Raw genomic sequence first — 27,312 nt, forward strand, 5'->3', positions numbered from 1 at the left:
GCAGTCAGTGGGGTTGTACCTGCATCCCACCACTACTACCTTCTCCACCCAAAGTTATGTTTCGTAAATACATTTTTTGAAAGTTGGATTTTCTACTTTGGTTCAATAATGATTAAAACACTTTTTAAAAAAGTTAGTTTCTTTAGCCTATTTCTCCTTTTGCCTCACCATCCCTCATGACTTCAAATAAAACAATAAAGTTACTGGGTTGGAGTGTGTGGAGGAAAATTGCTGGTGCCCATCTTTTGCAGGGAGAAAGGGTCACTGAGACACACATGCACAGGTTTCAGAGTAGCAGCCGTGTTAGTCTGTATTCGCAAAAAGAAAAGGAGTACCGGTGGCACCTTAGAGACTAACAAATTTATTAGAGCATAAGCTTTCGTGACTCTAATAAATTTGTTAGTCTCTAAGGTGCCACCGGTACTCCTTTTCTTTTTACACATGCACAGACACTTTACCACCACAATCCAGCATCAAGCCCCTACCCCAACCTTCACACCTGGGCTTTTTCCCTCCCCCATCCCTCCTTCTGCCCTCCCGCCCCTCACAATTAACCCCCACCATCACACAAGAGCTCTCCTCAATTACCCTGCTATTGCCCATCCCCACTTTCACTTCAGGGCTGTCACCTCCCTCCCTTCTACTCCCCCCCAACACAAAGCCAACCCCACCTTCAACCCAAAAAGAAAAGGAGTACTTGTGGCACCTTAGAGACTAACAAATTTATTTGAGCATAAGCTTTCTTGAGCTACAGCTCACTTCATCGGATGCATTCATTGATGAAGTGAGCTGTAACTCACGAAAGCTTATGCTCAAATAAATTTGTTAGTCTCTAAGGTGCCACAAGTCCTCCTTTTCTTTTTGCGAATACAGACTAACACGGCTGCTACTCTGAAACCTTCAACCCAGACTCCCATCCCTCCGCCCCCCAACCCCCACCTTCAACCTAGACTCTCCTCCTGCCTTCCCTCTGCCCCCAACCCCCACTTTCAACCCCCACTTTCAACCTAGACTCTCCCCTCCCTCCTTCCCTTTGCCCCCAACCCCCACCTTCAACCCAGACTCCCCTCCCTCCTTCCCTCTGCCTTCACAACCTGGACCTTCAACCCAGACTCTCCTCCCTCCCTCTGCCCCCCACCCAACCCCCACCATCACACCCTGCTTCTCCTACCTCCCTCCCCCACGGTGTCAGCACTAGCTCCCCCATTGCACCTGGATTTGTCCCACAACTGTTGCTTCCCCCCAAACTGCGCTCTACCCCTTTCCCGCCCCGGAATGCGGGGAGAGAGTTTCTGGGCATTGCCACTGGTCGGGGGGGTGGCAGCCAGCCCCACTGTCACTATGTGTGCCCCCCCAGGCCCTGAGGACCACAGACAACCAGCCTCCCCCACACGGCCCCCAATGGCGGCCGAGGGGACACACCCACACATATCTGGCACAAAGCTGCAGGGCCAAAACAGTACTCAGGAGCCTGTGGCCAGGTATCAGAATTGCCAGGAGCTGCACACTAGGAGTCAACAGCACTGCTGCCACCACAGGAGAGTGCGGAAGTCTTGGGGGTGGAGGGGCACAATCCAGGAGCCCCTACCCGCTGCCCCATGGGGAGGGCAGAGCGGCAGGATCAGCACCCCAGCACTGGGAACTCTCTCTGTGCACCATTTCCTTTTTTTTTGGTCCACTCCGCTGCCACCTACTTCAACTGGGGCAGCTCACAATATGGTACGGGGCATTATGGGACTACTAGTGTAGCTGGCAGCGCAGGTCCAAGGGCCACGGTGGAAGGCAATGGCACACAACCTACAACTCTCAGTACATGTTGCAGCACATTAATCCTTTGTGGGCCTCCAAGTAGTTATTATGGGCCCTTTCCAAGTATGGGCCTGGCACCATTGTAAACCCGGTACTGTTTCTGGTTTGTTGATAGTTTGTACCTCAGCCATATCATCTATTATTGCTATGCTGAAAGACCTTTGCTGGCATGAGGTACCAGTCACATTTTCAGTAGGTGCTGACTTAGGAAAACCATGCAAGATGTGCATTAGGTTGCATTTCACCTGGCACATATGCACTGTTCCTTCGCATTCGAACATTGATTGTGGAATCCTGAAGAACTCGTCTTTTCCCACAGTTTTACATAGATCAACATCAAACTGAGATCTGGACACGACCAGGAGAGGAGCAAACAATGACCTGTCCACATTTAGCTCTGTAATAATCTGTAATGTTACCCGAAATTGGGCCAGCTAGTAAGCTTAGGAGGACTAATGACCCACCAGAGTTTGGCAGAAAGCAGCACGTTTATTATACTGATCATAGAATCATAGAATATCAGTGTTGGAAGGGACCTCAGGAGGTCATCTAGTCCAACCCCCTGCTCAAAGCAGGACCAATCCCCAACTAAATCATCCTAGCCAGGGCTTTGTCAAGCCTGATCTTAAAAACCTCTAAGGAAGGAGATTCCACCACCTCCCTAGTTAACGCATTCCAGTGTTTCACCACCCTCCTAGTGAAAAAGTTTTTCCTAATATCCAACCTAAACCTCCCCCACTACAGCTTGAGACCATTACTCCTCGTTCTGTCATCTGCTACCATTGAGAACAGTCTAGATCCATCCTCTTTGGAACCCCCTTTCAGGTAGTTGAAAGCAGCTATCAAATCCCGCCTCATTCTTCTCTTCCGCAGACTAAACAATCCCAGTTCCCTCAGCCTCTCCTCATAAGTCATGTGTTCCAGTCCCCCAATCATTTTTGTTGCCCTCTGCTGGACATTTTCTAATTTTCCACATCCTTCTTCTAGTGTGGGGCCTAAAACTGGACACAGTACTCCAGATGAGGCCTCAGCAATGTCGAATAGAGGGGAGCGATCACGTCCCTTGATCTGCTGGCAATGCCCCTACTTATACAGCTCAAAATGCCATTGGCCTTCTTGGCAACAACGGCACACCGTTGACTCATATCCAGCTTCTCATCCACTATAACCCCTAGGTCCTTCTCTGCAGAACTGCTGCCTAGCCATTCGGTCCCTAGTCTGTAGCGGTGCATGGGATTCTTCTGTCCTAAGTGCAGGACTCTGCACTTGTCCTTGCTGAACCTCATCAGATTTTTTTTGGCCAATTCTCTAATTTGTCTCCTTCTAAGCTCAAAAGAAGGAGAAGGGGGGGTCACACTCGCATAATCACGCTCCCAGGACAGGCCCGGCACTGGCAATTTCAGGATCCTTCAAGGTAAGTGTCCCACAGCGCAGCGATGGATGGTGTTATGAAGGTAAGTCTTCCCAAGGCACGATGGAATGCAACGTGGCGAACCACTGGCCAGGAGGTCTGGGCGAAGGACCTTCACGGGAGGTACTATCTTGTGAGTGCACTCCTGAGAACATGGCCCCTTCCCCTTTTAAGAACCTGCTCCTCATGGCCTGTGACTAGAGATGACTTTGCCGTGTCTGGTTGGTCACACTCCACCTTGGGCAGTGTCTATGCACTGGGCATGTAATTGCTGCCTAATCAGAGTCCCAGACACCTTGTCTCCCTGGGAGCTCTTCTGATCTTCCAGCTGCTCAAGCAGCCCATTCATCCCACAAGCATTCCAGGAGGGTTGGGGAGGGGGAAAGCCACTTCACAGATATTCAAGGAGGGAGAGGAGACAAAAACGGGGGGGACGGTGTAACAGACCTTTTGAACCTACAGGTTATACAGAACATAGTTATACAGAGCATACAGATCACTGCTGCTTCTACAACATCTGCCACCTTCATTCTGTCTTTCTTCTTTGCATTCAAGCACAGTTTTAGTCAGTTCTTCTTGACTGGAGCCCATAGATTGATGGACCCTTGAATAATTCTTTGGGATTTGAAGGCTTCATGCGAGTCATAATTCAAAGTATCCATTCAGCTGACATCTTTAGCTAGCTCAATGAAAACTGCTTTTTACATGAGATTAAAATGAGCTCTGGTCCATCATACACGAATAGTTTGCCCGTGAAATAAGCTCAGCCTGCAGCTTTAAAATTGCCCTTTTTTGGCATGTAACAGCACCTAATGAGTGTAGATGGTTCTTGGTTACTTCTGGGAAGTCATCCCAGCCATGCTTAATGTTTCATTCAAGATCTGATGGAGTTCTGGGGTAGTCATGCAAAACCAGAAAAGGAAATTTGGATGCTGTGTTATGCAAGCCAACCCCCAACGACTTTTATTGCTCTGTTTTCATGTTCTTGGGCTTCATCTGACCTAAGTGCACAGAAGGGAACTGGTGACCTTTTAATAACTCCGTTTTCTTTTTGAAATTCCTCAAATATGTCAGGGTCAGACTTTGCTACACCTCTTAGTTCAGCGAGGTCCCAGGCAATCATTGCCAAATAGTGATTATATCTAAAGCAAAAAAATATTTCACAAAGTCTTCCAGTGCACAGAGGTGCAAATTCCAATTAGCAGTCCTGACAGATTAAATAAAGATCAGCAAAGACTCGGCCATCTTCATGTCTTGATGCACCTACCAGAAAGTTGTTTGTCACTGATTGAACCTCATCAAATTGCCTGATCCATTCTGTGATATTGCAGGTCTCCATCATGTGCAATAGGCCATTGATGGAGGAATGTACACTGGATGTGTGGAATTGGTATTGCAAGTCCTATATCCAACAGGAAATGATTTCAGTATGCTTTTGAAAGAAGACATCTAGGTAGCACTTTTTGAAGGGCAACAAGTGTTCAGGTGTGTGCTTGTGTAGCGCATCACAAATTTTCCCTGAAATAATTTGGCCACTGTACCAAATCTCCCTGATCTCAGATACACCAGAGCCATCAACTAAGGAGCCAACGGCACATATCACTGCGAAGAATATATACAATTAATCATAACGTAGCATCCACCATCCACAAAGATCATCATGAGATATTATTAGCTGTTGAACAGGCCTGTAACAGCCCATGTCTATTGTCATGATACATTTTGATTCAGTTCCACAGATATTTTTGTTCATGCATTCCAGCTGCATAAGGAATGCTAACTGAACTGGGTGATCAGTGGGGCTAGCACGTATGATTGGCAGGATGCATATCTGTCTCATTAGTTCTGGCACCTCATGTAGTCCCAAGTAAAAACCAGCCATATTAGAATGTACCTTTCTCCTTATAAGGTGTGTTATGGTATGTCCTGGGTGTCCAGATCGTTTGAGGGTATATTTGCTACCTCTTCAGCTGAAGCCACACACAATGAGTTTTGGCCTCTAGAGTGCACCACATATTGGCACAATAACCAAGTGAGGTTAAGGTTAGTGAATGTAGAAAGCATGACTATAGTCGATATAACACTTCTTCATTGAAAACTGGGCTTCTTAGCTTCACCACTTTTGGATCTTAGTAGGAAAGTGAGTCATGAAGCTACTTCAAGGAATGGTTCTTTGCTGGAGGTATACCAGCCCACTGCCTTGGGAGCACCGCTGCTGAAAGGGTGCCAAGGGTGTAGCCCTGCCCACCCTCTGCCCCAAGGCCCTGCTCCCACTTGTCCTCTTCCCCTGTGGTCCTGCCTGCACTGCTCCTCTTCCCGCCCCCACTCCACCTCTTTCCCCAAGATCCCACCCTCGCTCCACCTCTTCCCTTGAGGTTCTGCTGCCTGCCAAAGGGCATGCAGGGGTGCCTAAGGGGAAGGTGAAAAGAGTCACAAGCAGTGGGTGGGAGGGGCTCAGAGGAGGGGACCGAGTGGGAGTAGGGCCTGGGATGGAGTGGGAGCGGAGCATGTTGGGATGGTGCCAAATTGGTGTGGCCATACTGAATGAATGGTGTGAGCATAACTTGACATGACTTAAACATGGCTGAAAGGCTGCAGAGGATCCTGGGAGCAGGGTCCCTTTAAGCAGAAGCAAATTTAATAAAGAACTGGTAAAGTCTGCGTGTACAATCAATATTGAACCTATTGGTTGGCAAATATAGGCCCGTGCAAAAGTAAATATCACATGTATAAAGTCCCATGTATATAGCTCAGTGGTTTGTGTATTGGCCTGCTAAACCCAGGGTTGTGAGTTCAATCCCTGAGGGGGCCATTTAGGGGTCTGTGGCAAAAATTATAGATTGGTCCTGCTTTGAGCAGGGACTTGGACTAGATGACTTCCTGAGATCCCTTCCCACCCTGATATTCTATGATTCTATACCCACCTTTATTTGAATGAAGCTCCTTCTGAGCTGACAGCTCAGGCATTGTTTCATCCAGAATAATTTACAAACTTGGAACCTAATCCTGTAAACCCTTAATCATTTGATCAATCCCATTGAAGACAATGGGACTATTTGCATGATGGTGGACCAGTAAGGATTTCAGGAGTCTGTTCCTATAAAGGAAGTTGAATCTCCAGTTGAAATGCAATGCTTGGGTACAATACCATAAAGCAGTTTAGGACACAGTTTTACTTAAAATTTGTCTTTTATTTAAGTCCTACATATGCTGAAATGGCTCCTCACCCCACTCCCATATTCCATATAAACAGACTGAATACTACATATGGGAGGGGGGAAGTGATTAGTTAAGCATGCTGATGTTTGTATATACAAAGGGAGGTGTCTGAGGGGATGGGGAGAGCGTGGGGGCCCTGGGCTGGAGGCAGGGTGGGGAGGAGTCACATGGAGGGTCACGTGGGGTCATCACATGCCCCCGCCCATTGTGTCCCTCCCATGAGTGTAGTACCGGCAAGAAATGATTTCTACTTGCACCACTGAGAGGCTCCCAAAGATCCCCGAAGGCAGCAGAGTCAATGAGAGGGAATGTGGGGTTGGGCTTGGCAGGGAAAGGGTTAATGCAGGAGGGGTCGCCCCAGGGCTCTGCTGGAACTGAGGGACAGGGACGGGCCCTCAGGCAGGGGAGCACAGGCTGGAGCAGGGCAAGCATGGGGAGCAGAGGGTGAGAGGAAGGGACCAGCCCCTGGTTCTGCATTCTCCAGGCTGGGCATGGTGCTGGGAGAGACAGATGGGAAACTCCTGCCAGCTGGGGATCTGACAACCGGGATCTAACTCAGGAGCCCTGCAGGATGAGGTCAGAGAAATAACCCTCTGGCTGTGGGACTATCAGGATGGACAGGGGGATTTTCTCTGCCAGGCTCCAGGATGCCCCCAGGACACCCTTGGCAGCCACAGGGCTGGGCAGTGCTCTGCAGGACCCAGGACCCTCTACCCTTTTGTCTGCTAGACTAGGAAGCTCTAGTATCAAATCTTCACCACATCTGGTACTTGGAGATGTATCAAGCCCCTCTCAGCCATCTCTGACTAGGCTAACTACATGTAGCTCCATACGCAAAGAGGCAGGTTTTTCGGGTCTTTCTGGACTCATCTTTGGAGCTCTTCTCTGAGCCCCTGCAGTGTCTCCATGCCCTTTCTGTAGGGCAGAGCCCAGATCTGGACCCAAGAGCCAGTGCCGGTCTCCCCAGAGCCATATGTAGAGGTGACCCCACTGCCCTGCTCCCTGTCCTCCTGTGCATACAGCCCAGGTCACGCTCACCCTGTACGCCACACATGGTAGTCCATTGCCAGCCATGGCCTCGGCATCCCTTTCAGTCTCCTCTAGTCCCCTCCTGCAATGCTGGCACTTTCCTGACTCCGGGCAGGGCAAGTACCTCCTGTGCTGTAGGCGGCCTTGGGTTCAGCTCTGAAGACTCTCTCCTTGGTCATCGCTGCTCTTCCGTGTTAGCATTCTTGGCATGAATGCCACGGGGAGCCATTTGCATTTTGACAGGCATTTCCCAAGCTTGTCTACTCCCTACGCCATGTATGGACCACTTACAGTCCAGATTATAAAAAGAAAAGGAGTACTTGTGGCACCTTAGAGACTAACAAATTTATTAGAGCATAAGCTTTCGTGAGCTACAGCTCAGAAAGCTTATGCTCTAATAAATTTGTTAGTCTCTAAGGTGCCACAAGTACTCCTTTTCTTTTTGCGAATACAGACTAACACGGCTGCTACTCTGAGTCCAGATTATAGTGTGTCTAGCACAAGGGTCCTGGATTCCTCCAACCCTCTGCCAAGAGGAGCCCAGGCCCAGATTTCCCTCAGCTCACCTGACCAGCCCTTTCCCTAAGGAGAAACCCTGGTACTTGCAAACCCTGCCCTGAGCCATTCACCTCCCTTATTATTCCTGTAGATGAGGAGCAGCTTCAAAGAAGACAAAAAGAAAAGGAGTACTTGTGGCACCTTAGAGACTAACAAATTTATTTGAGCATAAGCTTTCGTGAGCTACAGCTTACTTCATCCAATGAAATGAGCTGTAGCTCACGAAAGCTTATGCTCAAATAAATTTGTTAGTCTCTAAGGTGCCACAAGTACTCCTTTTCTTTTTGCGAATACAGACTAACACGGCTGCTACTCTGAAGCCTATCATTATTCAAAGAAGATGTTACTGCTCAGATCCAGGGCTGAACTTCCTGGGTCAGAGGCTGCTGCCTCTATTGTGATCTGGGAGCCCAGACTGATCTGCTGCTGCTATCCACAGGGGTCTGTGGGAAAGACCTGCATTAACCCCGCTCTGTGCCCAGCTGGAGGTGGGGACTTTCTCCAGTGGCTGGAACCAGCCCCTGGGACAACCCCGGGCTCTGCCAACACCAGCTCCTGAGCCGGACCCTGCAGGTGAGGGGAGAGACCTAGGGGAAAGGGCTGGGGCTGGGCAGGAAAGTGACTCTGCACCAACGGCCCCTCCTCACCCCATCTCTGCTCCAGGGGGTCTGCGAGACCCAGAGCTGCTGCCCTCCCTGACCTCCCCAGGCTCTGCTCCTCTGAGCACCTGCAGGAGCCGAGCCAGCTCTGGGAGAGCAAACTCCCCCAGGGACAGGAGGGTTACGAACTGCATGGACTTCTCAAGCTGAAAAGAAGGGGTATCTAGGAGGAGTGGAGGAGGCTACTCGGAGCTGTGGGAATGCAGGGCAGTGATACTGTTATTAATAGTGTAGTGTGACACACCTATCTGTAGGAATTTGCTATTGGTAGCAGTTACTCATATGTAAAAGATTGTGTAAAAAAAAAACCCAGAAAACCCCCCTGCTATCTGATGTAGTTTGCTACCAGTCGCAGCAAATTGTTACCAGTAGCAGTTACTGATACCCAAGGTTGTTCTTATTTGCTGACTTGTCCTAGTTTGTTAAAACTTGACAGTAGTGTGGGATGGAAGCATAAAGTCTTCGGCTTCCAAATGACCCCACTTGGTGTACATATGTATCAATTACCTCTTAATAGAGGATTTTAACAAATAGAGTGAGGTCATTTAAAGATCATTTATTCTGCAGCTTCATTTACTGTGAAATCAATGGTTTCAGAGTAGCAGCCGTGTTAGTCTGTATTCTCAAAAAGAAAAGGAGTACTTGTGGCACCTTAGAGACTAACAAATTTATTAGAGCATAAGCTTTCGTGAGCTACAGCTCACTTCATCGGATGCATTTGGTGGAAAAAACAGAGTAGAGATTTATATACACACACACAGAGAACATGAAACAATGGGTTTATCATACACACTGTAAGGAGAGTGATCACTTAAGATAAGCCATCACCAACAGCAGGGGGGGGAAGGAGGAAAACCTTTCATGGTGACAAGCAGGTAGGCTAATTCCAGCAGTTAACAAGAATATCAGAGGAACAGTGGGGGGTGGGGTGGGAGGGAGAAATACCATGGGGAAATAGTTTTACTTTGTGTAATGACTCATCCATTCCCAGTCTCTATTCAAGCCTAAGTTAATTGTATCCAGTTTGCAAATTAATTCCAATTCAGCAGTCTCTCGTTGGAGTCTGTTTTTGAAGCTTTTTTGTTGAAGTATAGCCACTCTTAGGTCTGTGATCGAGTGACCAGAGAGATTGAAGTGTTCTCCAACTGGTTTTTGAATGTTATAATTCTTGACGTCTGATTTGTGTCCATTCATTCTTTTACGTAGAGACTGTCCAGTTTGGCCAATGTACATGGCAGAGGGGCATTGCTGGCACATGATGGCATATATCACATTGGTAGATGCGCAGGTGAAGGAGCCTCTGATAGTGTGGCTGATGTGATTAGGCCCTATGATGGTATCCCCTGAATAGATATGTGGACAGAGTTGGCAACGGGCTTTGTTGCAAGGATAGGTTCCTGGGTTAGTGGTTCTGTTGTGTGGTGTGTGGTTGCTGGTGAGTATTTGCTTCAGATTGGGGGGCTGTCTGTAAGCAAGGACTGGTCTGTCTCCCAAGATCTGAGAGAGCGATGGCTCGTCCTTCAGGATAGGTTGTAGATCCTTGATGATGCGTTGGAGGGGTTTTAGTTGGGGGCTGAAGGTGATGGCTAGTGGCGTTCTGTTGTTTTCTTTGTTGGGCCTGTCCTGTAGTAGGTGACTTCTGGGTACTCTTCTGGCTCTGTCAATCTGTTTCTTCACTTCAGCAGGTGGGTACTGTAGTTGTAGGAATGCATGATAGAGATCTTGTAGGTGTTTGTCTCTGTCTGAGGGGTTGGAGCAAATGCGGTTATATTGTAGCGCTTGGCTGTAGACAATGGATCGAGTGGTATGATCTGGATGAAAGCTAGAGGCATGTAGGTAGGAATAGCGGTCAGTAGGTTTCCGATATAGGGTGGTGTTTATGTGACCATCGCTTATTAGCACCGTAGTGTCCAGGAAGTGGATCTCTTGTGTGGACTGGTCCAGGCTGAGGTTGATGGTGGGATGGAAATTGTTGAAATCATGGTGGAATTCCTCAAGAGCTTCTTTTCCATGGGTCCAGATGATGAAGATGTCATCAATGTAGCGCAAGTAGAGTAGGGGCATTAGGGAACGAGAGCTGAGGAAGCGTTGTTCTAAGTCAGCCATAAAAATGTTGGCATACTGTGGGGCCATGCGGGTACCCATCGCAGTGCCGCTGATTTGAAGGTATACATTGTCACCAAATGTGAAATAGTTATGGGTCAGGACAAAGTCACAAAGTTCTGCCACCAGGTTAGCCGTGACAGTATCGGGGATACTGTTCCTGACGGCTTGTAGTCCATCTTTGTGTGGAATGTTGGTGTAGAGGGCTTCTACATCCATAGTGGCTAGGATGGTGTTTTTAGGAAGATCACCAATGGACTGTAGTTTCCTCAGGAAATCGGTGGTGTCTCGAAGATAGCTGGGAGTGCTGGTAACGAAGGGCCTGAGGAGGGAGTCTACATAGCCAGACAATCGAAACAGCAGCCTGGATTTCTACATAGACTGCTTCCGCCGACGTGCACGAGCTGAAATTGTGGAAAAGCAGCATCGCTTACCCCATAACCTCAGCCATGCAGAACACAGTGCCATCCACAGCCTCAGAAACAACTCTGACATCATAATCAAAAAGGCTGACAAAGGAGGTGCTGTCGTCATCATGAATAGGTCAGAGTATGAACAAGAGGCTACTAGGCAGCTCTCCAACACCACTTTCTACAAGCCATTACCCTCTGATCCCACTGAGAGTTACCAAAAGAAACTACAGCATTTGCTCAAGAAACTCCCTGAAAAAGCACAAGAACAAATCCGCACAGACACACCCCTGGAGCCAGGACCTGGGGTATTCTATCTGCTACCCAAGATCCATAAACCTGGAAATCCTGGACGCCCCATCATCTCAGGCATTGGCACCCTGACAGCAGGATTGTCTGGCTATGTAGACTCCCTCCTCAGGCCCTTCGTTACCAGCACTCCCAGCTATCTTCGAGACACCACCGATTTCCTGAGGAAACTACAGTCCATTGGTGATCTTCCTAAAAACACCATCCTAGCCACTATGGATGTAGAAGCCCTCTACACCAACATTCCACACAAAGATGGACTACAAGCCGTCAGGAACAGTATCCCCGATACTGTCACGGCTAACCTGGTGGCAGAACTTTGTGACTTTGTCCTGACCCATAACTATTTCACATTTGGTGACAATGTATACCTTCAAATCAGCGGCACTGCGATGGGTACCCGCATGGCCCCACAGTATGCCAACATTTTTATGGCTGACTTAGAACAACGCTTCCTCAGCTCTCGTTCCCTAATGCCCCTACTCTACTTGCGCTACATTGATGACATCTTCATCATCTGGACCCATGGAAAAGAAGCTCTTGAGGAATTCCACCATGATTTCAACAATTTCCATCCCACCATCAACCTCAGCCTGGACCAGTCCACACAAGAGATCCACTTCCTGGACACTACGGTGCTAATAAGCGATGGTCACATAAACACCACCCTATATCGGAAACCTACTGACCGCTATTCCTACCTACATGCCTCTAGCTTTCATCCAGATCATACCACTCGATCCATTGTCTACAGCCAAGCGCTACGATATAACCGCATTTGCTCCAACCCCTCAGACAGAGACAAACACCTACAAGATCTCTATCATGCATTCCTACAACTACAGTACCCACCTGCTGAAGTGAAGAAACAGATTGACAGAGCCAGAAGAGTACCCAGAAGTCACCTACTACAGGACAGGCCCAACAAAGAAAACAACAGAACGCCACTAGCCATCACCTTCAGCCCCCAACTAAAACCCCTCCAACGCATCATCAAGGATCTACAACCTATCCTGAAGGACGAGCCATCGCTCTCTCAGATCTTGGGAGACAGACCAGTCCTTGCTTACAGACAGCCCCCCAATCTGAAGCAAATACTCACCAGCAACCACACACCACACAACAGAACCACTAACCCAGGAACCTATCCTTGCAACAAAGCCCGTTGCCAACTCTGTCCACATATCTATTCAGGGGATACCATCATAGGGCCTAATCACATCAGCCACACTATCAGAGGCTCCTTCACCTGCGCATCTACCAATGTGATATATGCCATCATGTGCCAGCAATGCCCCTCTGCCATGTACATTGGCCAAACTGGACAGTCTCTACGTAAAAGAATGAATGGACACAAATCAGACGTCAAGAATTATAACATTCAAAAACCAGTTGGAGAACACTTCAATCTCTCTGGTCACTCGATCACAGACCTAAGAGTGGCTATACTTCAACAAAAAAGCTTCAAAAACAGACTCCAACGAGAGACTGCTGAATTGGAATTAATTTGCAAACTGGATACAATTAACTTAGGCTTGAATAGAGACTGGGAATGGATGAGTCATTACACAAAGTAAAACTATTTCCCCATGGTATTTCTCCCTCCCACCCCACCCCCCACTGTTCCTCTGATATTCTTGTTAACTGCTGGAATTAGCCTACCTGCTTGTCACCATGAAAGGTTTTCCTCCTTCCCCCCCCTGCTGTTGGTGATGGCTTATCTTAAGTGATCACTCTCCTTACAGTGTGTATGATAAACCCATTGTTTCATGTTCTCTGTGTGTGTGTATATAAATCTCTACTCTGTTTTTTCCACCAAATGCATCCGATGAAGTGAGCTGTAGCTCACGAAAGCTTATGCTCTAATAAATTTGTTAGTCTCTAAGGTGCCACAAGTACTCCTTTTCTTTTTGTGAAATCAATGTATCCTGACATTGATACTGCCCAAGTGACCTGTGGGTTGGATTCTGCCCCTGCCTGTTCTGGGGTTTTGCCCTCTGTCACCCTCTGGCAGTGCCTAACCCTTGAGCTTAATGCCAGCTCCTTCCCCCCTTCCCTGATTTTTCCCCTTCCTAACCCTGCCTCCAACTGCTTGACCCACCCCCTGACTAGTCAATTTCTGTCCCCTGCTCAGACCTTGGCCAGCCCTTTCCTCTGATTTGCCCCCTTTGCAACCCCTATAAAAAGCAGTCCGCAGAATCTGGTGCCAAGTAAGGGCAGGGTGAAGGGCAGTGGCTTCAGCAAATGTTACTGAGCATGCTCAGTACACCCTAAGTAGCAAATTAAGAGAGAACAAAAAGAAAAGGAGGACTTGTGGCACCTTAGAGACTAACAAATTTATTAGATCATAAGCTTTCGTGAGCTATAGCTCACTTCATCGGATGCATTTGGTGGATTTTTCACACTACACCTGCCCTGGGCAGAGCCGTTGCTGCTCCCCAGCGGGGTCTGTGCGGGGAGAGCCCCGCACTAACCCCCTCTGGGCCCAGCCAAGCGGGACTTTCTCCGGGGGCTGGAACCAGCCCCTGGGGCAGCCTTGGGCTCTGCCGACACCAGCCCCTGAGCCGGAGCCCGCAGGTGGGGGGGGGGAGACCCGGGGGAAGGGCTGGGACCGGGCAGGAAAGTGACTCTGCACCAACGGCCCCTCCTCGCCCCAGCTCTGCCCCCGGGGGGTCGGGGGTCTGCGAGTCCCAGAGCTGCTGCTGCCCCCCCCCCGACACACACCCTGCCCCAGGCTCTGCTCCCCTGAGCGCCTGCAGCTCTGGGAGAGTGAACGCCCCGGACCTGGGCCAGGGACCGAGTCTCCCAGCCCGAGGGGAGGGGAGGGGGGCAGGAGGGAGACAGGGGCAGAGACTGGCAGGGGCAGCCGGAGCAATCAGTGGGGAGGGAGGTTCCCGGCTCCCAGCCCTGCCCCATTCCCTGCAGATTGACTTTCCCGGGGAGGCGCAGGGAGAGGAAAAGCCAGTTCCTGCCTCTGCCTGGGTCCCGCGCTGCTGTGGGGATGCGCTGCCCTGGGGACGGTGCCAGGGGGGATCCCCCAGAGAGGCGCCTTCATTTCTCCCCTTTCAATGCAGCTGGAGCAAACAGTGACAGTTAGTGTCGGCTGCACAATTTTAGTCTCTAAAGGGCCCTTTTCAGATGCTTCTAACATGTTCAGCGTTACTAGATGGGCCTTGGGTCTGACACAGTCTGACCATTCCTGTGTTCATCTTTAGGGTAGCTAGTCTCTGTCTTGGATGAATCTATTTTTTAAAGTTGGGGGAAAAAAAACCCTACCCTGTTTTTGAGAAGGATCTGGGGAAAAGAACAAGTTACAATTTTAACATTTAAAAAATGTTTTTAATCAACTCTATTTTCTTAACAATATCAACTAGAACATTTATATTTGACAGAAGTATCTCAAAGATCAGACGAACTTCTCTCACTAATCTTGTAGAAATCTGTTTTGATGTAGATTTTTTTTTTAGAGATTGCAGAAAAGAAAATGAAATGAAATAAATATGATTTTAGGGGGCTGTAGAATAATCCTTATGGTGAAAGACATAAAGAGCTCAATCAATTTAGTTTATTATAAAAAAAAGTTGAAAGGTGATTTGATTATACTGTACAAGTATCTTCATAGAGAGAAAATAGTTGATACCCCTGGCTGAGAACCACTGAACTATACTAAAGAGTCTTTTGGTATGTGTACCCATGGGGGTACTTAGGGATCTTCTGGGGGTACATCAACTCATCTAGCTATTTGTCTAGTTTTACAACAGGCTACATAAGAAGCACTCTTGAAAGGGGTACAGTAGTCTGGAAAGGTTGAGAGCCACTGGTTTAGTGGATAAAGGCATAACTTCAACCATTAGGTAGCAGATGAAGCCAGACAAATTCAGATTAGAAATTAGGCACAAATTTTTAATAGTGAAGGTGATTAACTGCTGCAACAAATGACCAAAGGAAGTGGTGGATTATCCATCTCTAGATTAGATCAACACTGGATGACTTTTTGAAAAATGTGTTTGAGGAATAGGTTAACTGGGTTACATTTAATGCCTGTGGCATACAGGAAGTCAGATGAGATGATCGAATAGTCCCTTCTGGCCTTAAACTCTGTGAATTTTAGGATTTCATTCCACAAATACTTGTTTAGAATCTGGATGGTCCCAAACACTGCACTTAATCTCTGTTACCAAGAGGGTGTAAAAAAAGTCTCTAGATTGAGTCGTGGTGGGAGGGGCTCGGTTTGTGCCATAATAAAGTGATGAAGTCCAGGATTTTTAAATATAGGAGCCTAATTCAGACACCTAAATCCATATTCAGGCACCTGAATAGAGGCCCTGATTACAAAAGCACTGGACACTCAGAACTGAGTCCCAATGTTGCAGGCTCCGTATTTTCGAAACTCAGATTGCTTATTGAGAGAACAGCATATGGGTTTGGGACCTAATTTAGGTTGTTGGTTTTTAATATCTTGGCCAAGCATTTCCCTAGGATGACAGAGTCTAAAATGACTGTCTTCAGGAAAAGGGAAGTGAGGTGTGAAATGCACTAAAGCCCCTTCTGAAACTTCCCCAATTGCCCTTCTCACGCTGACAGGTGGCAGAATCACATCCATATTTTGCACCAGATCATCTGACTGTCCCTGGGGACAGGGAAAGGAATTGGCTGCAGTAGAGCTGGTGAGCTTTGAGGAGGTGGCTGTGTGTTTCACTGAGGGGGAATGGGCCCTGCTGGACTCAGGTCAGAGATCCCTATACAGGGACATTATGTGGGAGAATTATGAGACTGTGGCTTCCCTGGGTAAGGATTCCTGTCCCATAGGATATTAGAAGCTGTGAGTTGTCTGAATCATTTTAGTTGGCTTCTGTGCAGCATTGTCCATTGGTCTCCCAGATTTCAGGGGGATCAGCCCCTATAATCCATAGATCCTGTGTAGGTGAAACTGTCCTCTCCCCCAGGACAAAAGAGATTCAGGAACATAATGGTGCTAATCTTCCCCATAACCAAGATTTTCATGTGAGACAAATTCATTCTTTCCTTCCCCTTCCCAAGGCAAGCTGCATCCTCTGGGACCACTGACCCTGGTCTCAGAGATGGAGCAATGTCTCATGACTCAGCTCTGCCTATGTCCCCAACAGCCAGATTTTCAAATGTGCTTCACCTCCATCTTGCCTATGTTCCACCCCAGCTGTGTTAGCAGCAGGCCACAGATGTTCTCAACTCTTCTGGATGTCAGGAAGAGAATGAAGCAGAATCATGGGGCTGGGTCCGGCTGCTGTCAATGCCTCTAAGGCTACCCCTTGTGCCAATGTGGTGAATTCCTGGAAGGAGGGTGTTGCTGCTGTTGTCTGTTCCTGATCTGGTGAAGTGGTGGTTCCTTGTAGTGAGAGGGGCTGGGTTCTGGGACTGAGGGAGGGTGTATGAAGTAAGGTATGGTCTGGGAGTGGTCTGAGGGTTATATTGCTATGGCAGAAAAAAGTGAGGAGGGCTCTTATGTTTCAGGGCCTACTCTGGGACTCAGGAGACCTGGGGTCAGTTCCAGGCTCTGCCACCAGCTTTCTGTCTGAGCTTTTGTCCGTCAGTGAGGCTGCAGGCCCCAGAGGAGCCCCAGAGAATTAAACATCCAACTTCATTGCCTTGTGTCGCTGGGCTCCTTTGAAGGTCCCAGCTTCATTATCTCTGATCCTCAGTTCCCCCTCTGTGAAATAGAGATAATCGTCCACTGTCTGTCTTGTCATTTTACACTGAAATGCTTTTGGGGCTGGGACTGTCTCTGCTTCTGTGAATCTCTTGTGCCTACTGTCAAAGTCCAGGGAGATTAGGGGTTGGGATTGAAATTCAGGAGAGATGGGTTCAATTCCCTGCTTTGCCTCAGACGTCCCGTGTGAATTTGGGCAACACCCTTAGACTGTCCATGCCTCAGTCCCCGACCTGTACAATGTGGATAATGGCACCTCCTATTTCACAGGGGGTATAATAGTAATAATAATAATAATAAATGCCTTTATACTGTACTATGTAGAGATACTGTGGTCATTGGGGCCATATAAGCATCACTGATAGCCCAATGGGGCCCTGAATTCCCACTGAGAATCCAGGTGCTGCTGTAATAACTATTCTTGGCCTGGTGCCATGAGAACACTGGTGTAAGGGTTACAGAGTTCCATGTTCTGATCTTTCTCTGCTCGTGTTCAACCCATCACCAGCTTCTCCACACCTGCTTTAGCTGTTGCAGGGCTGTGAAGTGGGAAGGGGGCTCTCCAGTGCCAGACTGTCAGAAGCAGCGAGAATTAAGGAATTGGCTATTGTGATTCATTAATATATCTTTGTGCTCCCTGGACTCTTCATTGGGGAGAATTTTCAGGAGGTCCTGGGAATGGAGCATTATGGTAACTGCTGCTTCATGGATTAGGAGGACTCTGTCTGTGTTTGAGCCTAGGTGGGAATAGAGCAGCTCCTCCATTTCTCTGGGTCTGTGGTGCACGGGGTAGCAGGAGAGCAATCTCTGCAAAGATTGTTTTTTGCCTGAAGTAAGGAGTGGCCTGACTGGGCTGGTGACGGAAGCAGGTCTGGTGTTTCTGACATCCATGTCCAGTGTTTGGCTGGCTGGGGTGTAGGGGAACGGACGTTGTCAGTGAAAAGCTCAGGATATTGAACCCTGGTGATTGTGAGCAGTGACTGTGTCCTCATTGGTGCTGTGCACACTGTGTGTGTTGCTGTAACTTGTGGGGGCCCACCACATGGTTCTTAGCACTGCAGGGAGCTGAGCTGCTCTTTGATTCATTCCCACTGAATTTTGTGAGAACTTGTCTGTCCTTCTGGGCGCACGGAGGGTGGGGAGGAATTGTGGGAAGGCTTTGACAGACTGTTAGTATTCAAAGGATATTGCCTGTATCCCCTCTGCAAAGTGAAGAGTTTACCAGCCTGGACTGAACTAGCACCCAGACTTTAGCCTGTACCCACACATGAAAACTGTATTAAAATTGTGACTGTTTAAACAAGAGGAGGAGAGCATCAGAAATCAATGAACCAAAACTGGTGTGTCAGAAACTAGGACTAATAGGTGCACAAAATAAAGAGGATGGATTATTCCACCCACCCATCACCTTTTGGGGGCTCTTAAAAAGAGGTGTTCTTGGAGAAGAAAGAGAACTTTTGTCATCACTGCAATTGCGGCAGAAACTTTAGTGGAGATGCTTGACCATTATCACTGTGCCAGCAAGGTCCTCGATCTGATACATGTAAGCTCCTGCTCTGTCTTTCCATCCCTTATTTGCTCCTTTCTGCCCCTCCCCCCATCTTGCTCCTGTACTATCTCGGTCTCTCAGCTTTCCACCTTGATCTTGAAAACAGCTGCACTGCACAACGCCAGCAAGGTGAGATGACAAAGTCCACCTAGCACTGCCCATCCTAAGAAGGACCAGTGAAGGAGAGGGAGCCAACCAGACAATGTCCCTGACTAGGGAAGTGAGCTGGAGTCCTGAGCAACAGCTGTTGTGAATGATTTGCCAGCCCAAAGTATACATCTGTTACCGAGGAGTTCCCCATATACTGAGAACACCAACAAAAGCTGTATTTTTTCCTCATCTTCACTGTTCTATCTCTTCTCTCCCCTCTGTCTGCCTCTGTTATCCAGCACAGCTCAAACCTCATTATACACAAGAGAATCCACATAGAACCCTAGAATTGTCCTGGTTAGTGATGGGTTAAGTGAATGTTACCTTTGCCAATTCCCACAAATCTCAGTTAGGCTAGGCTGGAGTGGCCATGTAACAAGGATATGCCATAGTTACTAAGGCAGAGGATGAAATCACCTTCCTGGAACAGAGCCATGCAGAGCAGAGCTGAGATAAGATTCCCCACATTGTGATGGGATTTAATTACTCTCTTCCCATCCTCTGTTCAGTTGCTACATTTAAGCTTGGTGTTACATACCTCAAACCTTGTGTATCTTGTATGCTGTGACTTCTCATTTCTTCTTTATAGTGTTCTAAACCAGCGTTCACCCAGGTATTTAAGTGTGGTGACACCGAGCCTCACAACACATACTTTTTAGGTATGTTCTAAGCCCCACCCCTCTTACAAAGATAGGCACTTCTCTTTGTCTGCAATTCGTGAATCAGGGGAGTTAGTCACTGACCTGTAGATGGGGCCGGGGCCTGGGCCTGGGCCTGGGCCTGTAGGCAGGTGCAGAGGCTACCTAACTCCACCAAAAAAACACCGGAAGAGAAGGTCCTCCCTCATAACTTTTATGCCAGTGATTAGGGTACTCACCCAGGATACAGGAGAACACTAGTTCAAGTCCTCCCTCTAGTGGATGAGACAAAGAGATCTGAACAGTGATCTGCCCCTTCTCAGGGGAGTACCCCAGCCACTGAGCTATTGGATATTCCGCTATGTAACTCCCTCAATTTCTGCTAGTGAAGATGTTCCACTGTATACACATACTTAAGTCATTGGGCCAGAGACAGAAACAGTAAGTGACTATAATTTGGTGGTAAGGGTACCCATCTACCAGAGAGAGAAACATCCTTAGATCTCACTTTCTTGTAACATTGCCCTGTGTGAATGAATAAGAAAAGCTACTTTTAACTTCAGATTCTCACCTCATTCTTTATTGGTGTGTGTTCTAAACTTTAGAATACTTTTATGCTTATTTCAGTTGTGTTGTGCATTTTAAATTAGAGTTATCTTATATGTTGATACCTTCCACTCCCACTAGCCTTATTCCAACCTTTGTGTGGGAACTTGACTAGCCCCTATTTTACCTTTGTTTATTTTAAATCCTCAAAGCAGGGTATTTTGTGATCTTTCTATATTTGGACATTACAGTGTTGACCCATTGGTGTATGGAATCATTTTTAATAAGATTGCTCTTCTGCCAATTAACTCATATATCATGATCTCCTTGCAGTATACTCTCTGCCTATCAGCTTTCTGAGAACCACTTAAAGTGCTTAATTAACTTTAATTAAATCTTTGTTTATCAAACTGCTTTCTGAACTTTCACACTTGTAAAATTACCTATTAACTCCTCCAAATCAGAACTAATCTGATCTATTCTGCACTGATGCATAATAATCACATTGGATGATTCTTCTATCCCAGTTATTGTGTGTGTCTAAACGGTGCTGAATTTCAAGCTATAGTAATCCAATAACTGTGAATTTGCCTTAAGAATCATGCTTAGCCTCAGACTATCTTCTTAAAACAGTTTTGCTAGCTTGTGTTAAGATGACACAACTTTCTGTTCCACTGTTCTATTCAACCTATTTATTTTTGTCCAAAATCATCTGTAGTTTAAAAGTTTTAATATCAAGTTGAATTGTAGATGTTGTAATATAGTTACTTCATTGAATTGATACTTGGTTATCTGACACTATTTATCCAAATTTAGCTGTTCAGTTCAACTACTTGTGAATTTTAATTAGGATAAACAACATGTGGATACTGTTAATCTTACATAATTAAATGAATACCATAGTGGTTAATGCTCATAGGGTTTTTTCAATGTTATAAAACTGAGTATAACACTCATCCATTTTATATTGTTAACCAACTGTTTTAATTTATTTTCTATTTTAGAATTTGATAGTCATAGAATCGTAGGACTGGAAGGGACCTCAAGCAGTCATCTAGTCCAGTCCCCTGCCCATTCTTAAAAATCTCCAATGATGGAAATTCCATAACCTTCCTAGGCAATTTATTCTAGCACTTAACTACCCTGACCAGTAGGAAGTTTTTCCTAATGTCCAACCTAAACTGCCCTTGCTGCAATTTAAGCCCATTGCTTCTTGTCCTATCCTCAGAGGTTAAGAAAAACAATTTTTCTCCCTTCTCCTGGTAACAACCTTTTATGTACTTGAAAACTGTTATGTTCCCTCTTAATCTTCTCTTCTCCAGAATAAACAAACTCATTTTTTAATCTTCTCTCATAGATTGTGTTTTCTAGACCTTGAATAATTTTTGTTGCTCTTCTCTGGACTTTCTCCAATTTGTCCACACATACATAGCTGGGTTTGCAATGACTGAGAGAACCGCAGGTGACTTGCCTGCCTGGTGCAAAGATTGCGGATCTCTTTTTTTCCACCAAATGCATCCGATGAAGTGAGCTGTAGCTCACGAAAGCTTATGCTCTAATAAATTTGTTAGTCTCTAAGGTGCCACAAGTACTCCTTTTCTTCTTGAGACATCTAGATATACTTATGTGTAATACTGGGGAGAAGCTGGTGGTCGTGGTACATGTAGGTACCAAATACATAGGGAAGGATAGGAGAGAGGTCCTGGAGGCCAAATTTCAGCTGCTAGACAAGAGATTGAAGTCCAGGACCTTCATGGTAGCATTCTCTGAAATGCTTCCAGTTCCATGCTCAGGGCCACTCAAACAGGCAGAACTGCAGGGTCTCAATGCATGGATGAAACAATGGTGTAGGGAGGAGCGATTTAGATCTATTAAGAAATGGGGAAACTTTTGGGAAAGGGGGAGCCTATACAGGAAAGATGGGCTCCACCTAAACCAAAATGAAACCAGATTGATGGCACTTTAGTTTAAAAACTGCTCTATGACCTTTTTTATTTTAAGGGTTGGACGAAAGCTGACAGTTGCGGAGAAGCATGTGATCTGGGGAGGATCTATTAATGGACATTCTCTGTCTTGTAAGGAGAAGAGGATGGAAGATGATAAAATACAGGTGGGATCTGATCAGAAACAGTCAAACAAAAGAGTCCCATTCAAGTACATCATGTAATGGCAGACAGCTAAAAGGTGACAAGTTTTTAAAGTCCTTGTATACAAATGCTAGAAGTCTAAATAATAAGATAGGTGAACTAGAGTGCCTTGCATTACATGAGGATATAGATATAATAGGCATCACAGAAACTTGTTGTAATGAGGATAATCAATTGGACACAGTAATACCAGAGTTCAAAATATATCAGAAATATAAAGGTCATGCTGGTGGGAGGAAACAGATCCTAAACTATGTGCACACGGCAAAACACCACACACACACAAATTTGCACAGAAGCACAACAATTTGCACAGAAGAGATTTTTTGCACACATAGCCTGTCAAAAATTTGCACAGAAGACCTTTTTTGGGCAAACGGACTGTCAAAAATTAGAGGGAACATTGAGTGGCACTATATGTGGGAAAAAAAGCGTAGAATCAAAAATCTTAAATGAACCTAACTGTACCATAGAATCTCTATGGATAGTAATTACATGCTCTAATTATAAAAATATAGCAGTAGGGATATATTACCAACCACTCGACCAGAATGGTGATAGTGACTGTGAAATGCTCAGGGAGATTAGAGAGGCTATAAACATAAAAAAACCCTCAATAATAACGGGGGTTTTCAACAATCCCCACAATGACTGGGTACATGTCACCTCAGGATGGGATGCAAAGATAAAGTTTCCTGACACCTTAAAAGACTGCTTCCTGGAGCAGCTAGTTCTGGAATCCACAAGAGGAAGACAATTCTTGATTTAGTCCAAAGTGGAGCATAGGATCTGGTCCAAGAGGTGAATATGTTGGACCGCTTGGTACTAGTGACCATAATATAATTAAATTTAACATCCCTGTGGTGGGGGAAACACCACAGCAGCCCAACACTGTAGCATTTAATTTCAGAAAGGGGGACCTCACAAAAGTGAGAAAGTTAGTTAAACAGAAATTAAAAGGTATAGTGCCAAAAGTGAAATCCCTGCAAGCTGAATGGAAACTTTTTAAAGATATCATAATAGAGGCTCAACTTAAATGTATACCCCAAATTAAAAAACATAGTAAAAGAACCAAAAAAGTGCCACCATGGCTAAACAACAAAGTAAAAGAAGCAGTGGGTGACAAAAAGGCATTCTTTTAAAAATGGAAGGTAAATCCTAGTGAGGCAAATAGAAAGGAGCATAAACACTGAAAAAGGAAGTGTAAAAATATAATTAGGAAGGCCAAAGACTCAAAGTAATAGCAAAAATATTTTTAAGTACATCAGAATCAGGAAGCCTGTTAAACAACCAGTGGGGCCACTGGACAATCGAGATGCTAAAGGAGCACTCAAGGACAATAAGGCCATTGTGGAGAAACTAAATGAATTCTTTGCATCAGTCTTCACGGTTGAGGATATGAGGGAGATTCCCAAACATGAGCCATTCTTTTTAGGTGACAAATCTGAGGAACTGTCCCAGATTGCAGTGTCATTAGAGGAGGTTTTGAAAGAAATTGATAAACTAAACAGTATAAATCACCAGGACTAGATAGTTTTCACCCAAGAGTTCTGATGGAACTCCAATGTGAAATTGCATAACTACTAACTGTAGTCTGTAACCTATCATTTAAATCCGCTTCTGTATGAAATGACTGGAGGATAGCTAATGTGATGCCAATTTTTAAAAAGGGCTCCAGAGGTGATCCTGGCCATTACAGGGTGGTAAGCCTGACTTCAGTACCAGGCAAACTGGTTGAAACTATAGTAAAGAACAAATTTGTTGGGGAAGAGTCAACATGGGTTTTGTAACAGGAAATCATACCTCATCAATCTACTAGGATTCTTTGAGGGTGTCAACAAGCTTGAGGACAAGGGGGATGTAACGGGATCCCTGGGTTGCAGCCTGGGACTGTGGGAACTACTGTGCTCCCTTAACTCTCCAGCCTGGGCTGTCTCTTACGATGCTTTGCTAATGACAAGCAGCAAACCCCTCCAGATGCTGTGATCACTCAGCACAACAGCATGTGGAGCCCCGCACCCAGCTAAATTGCATGAATGCTCCCAGAGCCACTCATGAATCACTCGGAGAAAGGCACCAGCCAAATCCCCACAGTTCTCAGCCTTGTACCTCAGTAATATACCATCTTGCACTGCTCAAGTCCCTTCCTTGAGCAATTGAAATTTATGAATTGGTTCACCACTTCATCAAAGGAAAGTGCATATACAGCGGCTAGGCAAACTCACTTGTAAAGATAAACAGTAAAACAAGTTTATTGATTATAAAAGTTAGATTTTAAGTGACTACAAGTGATAGGCAAAAAGTCAGAGTTAGTTACCAAAAGAAATAAAATACAAGCACGCAGTCTAAACTCTCAACCCTACTAGACTGGGCAACAACTAGATTAAGCAGTTTTTCTCACCCTCCTTGATATTGCAGTTCATAATACACAGGTTTCTCCTCTGTTGGAGTCTTCAGTCTTCTCAGTGTCCTGGTTGCTTGCGTCATAGTTGGGGAAAGGAGAAAGGCCAAGCATGGGGCTCCTGTGTTCTGTTTTATACCCTCAGTCCCATGTGCTTGGAGAATACAAGTCCAGGCATGACTGGTGAGCATTGATGAGTCCCCAGGCAAGGTGGAGCAATTTCTCTGGTGTGGCTGTATGCAGGTGAGTCATTGAATTATAACTCCCTTGCTGGACAATGGCTGTTGATGGCTGTTTGATACCTGCCTGGGCATTGGTTACTTTCTTTGCTGTTGTCTCTGGGGAGCTAATATCAGGCCAGTTCCCCAACTTACAGCACATTTTAGTGACAACTATACAACACAATCTCATAACTTCATATGCACTAAAGATACACATATTTAGATAGAACAGTGACTTTCAGCCGATCAGAACCTTTCCCCTGATACCTCATATGGCCTGCTTTATATGCAATATCACAATTATGTACAAATGAGGAATATGGGAGATACAGGGGGCTCCCCCAAGGTATAGAATGTCACAGGGGATCCAGTGGATATCATATACTTAGATTTTCAGAAAGCCTTTAACAAGGTCCCTCACCAAAGGCTCTTAAGCAAAATAAGCTGTCATGGGATAAGAGGGAAGATCCTCTCATGGATTGGTAACTTCTTAAAAAATAGGAAACAAAGGGTAGGAATAAATGGTCAATTTTCAGAAAGGAGAAAAGTAAACAGTGGTGTCCCCCAAGAGTCTGTACTGGAACCAGTGCTGTTCAACATATCATAGGTGCCGACTTCCCCTCTAGCCGGCAGGTGCTCGACCCCCCCCACTCTCTGCCCCATGTCCTGCCCCCACTCCACCCCGTTCCATCCCCATCCCCACCCCCCACTCCACCCCATCCCCCAAACCCCCTCATCTGCCCTGCCTCTTTCCACCTCCTCCCTGATGCGCACCCTGTCCCCAGTCCTCCCCCATCCTCCCAGAGCCTCCTGAATGCCACAAAACAGCTGTTCGTGACAGATGGGAGGCGCTGGGAAGGAGTGGGAGGATTTGATCAGCGGGGCCACTGGCAGGTGAAAGGCACTGGGGAGAGGGGGGAGCTTGGTTGCTGATGGGTGCTGAGCACTCACTAATTGCTGGAGCACCCATGGAGTCAGCACCTATGCAACATATTCATAAATGATCTTGGAAAAAGGGGTAAACAGTGAGGTGGCAAAATTTGCAGATGATACAAAATTACTTAAGACAATTAAGTCCCGAGCAGACTGCGAAGAGCTACAAAAGGATCTCACAAAAATGGGTGATTGGGCAACAAATTTCAATGTTGATAAATGCAAAGTAATGCACCTTGGAAAACATAATCCCAACTATACCTATAAAATTATGGGGTCTAAATTAGCTGTTACCACTCAAGAAGGAGATATTGGAGTCATTGTGGATAGTTCTCTGAAAACATCAACTCAATGTGTAGCAGCAGTCGAAAAAGTGAACAGAATGTAGGGAATCATTAGGAAAAGGATATACAATAAGAAAATATCATATTGCCTCTGTATAAATCCATGGTATGCCCACATCTTGAATATTGCGTGCCGATGCGGTCACCCCATCTCATAAAAATGTATATTGGAATTGGAAAAGGTTCAGAAAAAGGCAACAAAAATGACTAGGGGTATGGAACAGTTTCTGTATGAGGAGAGATTAATAAGACTGGGACTTTTCAGCTTGGAAAAGAGATGACTAAGGGGGGATATGAAAGAGATCTATAAAATCATGACTGGTGTGGAGAAAGTAAATAAGTATTATTTGCTCCTTCTCATATCACAAGAACTAGAGCTCACCAAATGAAATTAATAGGCATCAGGTTTAAAACAAACTAAAGGAAATATTTCTTCACACAATGCACAGTCAACCTGTGGAACTCTTTGCCAGAGGATATTGTGAAGGCCAAGACTATAACAGGGTTCAAAAAAGAACTAGATACATTCATAGAGGATAGGTCCATCAATGGCTATTAGCCAGGATGGGCAAGGATGGTGTCTGTCACCTATGTTTTCTGGGAATGGGCAACAAGGAATGGATCACTTGATAATTACCTGTTCTGTTTAATCCCTCTGGGGCACCTGGCATTGGCCACTGTTGGAAGACAGGATACTGGGTTAGATGGACCTTTGGTCTGACTCAGTATGGCCATTCTTATGTTTTCCTGTAATTTTTGTTTACTTAGATAAACATTTCTTTATTTAAAGTCAATTTTGATTATTTGTTTTGGGACATCCCAGAGTGTATAGGAAAAATAATCCATGGTATATTTTTATGTGGTCACTCCTGAGTGCAGTATCTTTAATAAACAAAATGAATAACTGGGATTAATAATTCCATGTAACTTTTTTCTCCTAGTTATCAATGTTAATTATTTGGTATTCTTTTGATAATTTTACTTTGAAAATTACCTGGTGTCCAACCGCTTTCTACCCCACACTTGGGCAGTTATGAGAATGTGGTCAACCTCTGCATCCCTGGATAACAAACCATTTTCCTTGATATTTGTCCAGTAGAAAGGAGCTGTTTAACTATACGCTGAGATAGCTGCAGATTTGCAAAGGGGTGGGTGGGTGGCAGACTGAAGGGAATAAGAAGGAGCCTCCT

The 27,312-nt window shown here is 46.0% G+C and overlaps 2 protein-coding genes across 8 annotated transcripts in view; one reads left to right on the forward strand and one right to left on the reverse strand.

Moving 5' to 3' along the window:
- The window catches only part of LOC119842762 (zinc finger protein 239-like), a 605,953-nt gene that overhangs the window by 124,539 nt on the left and 454,102 nt on the right, over positions 1 to 27,312 (reverse strand). The gene's annotated exons all lie outside the window — the stretch shown is intronic.
- Positions 13,946 to 27,312, forward strand: part of LOC122455421 (zinc finger protein 436-like) — a 258,058-nt gene continuing 244,691 nt past the window's right edge. For 2 of the 4 annotated variants that reach the window (XM_043496996.1, XM_043496998.1), the window contains exon 1: positions 13,946 to 14,084. The gene's annotated coding sequence lies outside the window, so the exon portion shown is untranslated. The remainder of the gene's footprint in view (positions 14,085 to 27,312) is intronic. The other 2 variants (XM_043496997.1, XR_006275574.1) reach the window with 2 other exon arrangements.

Source organism: Dermochelys coriacea, chromosome 14 (genome assembly GCF_009764565.3).
Source record: "Dermochelys coriacea isolate rDerCor1 chromosome 14, rDerCor1.pri.v4, whole genome shotgun sequence".
Taxonomy (NCBI): Eukaryota; Metazoa; Chordata; order Testudines; family Dermochelyidae; genus Dermochelys; species Dermochelys coriacea.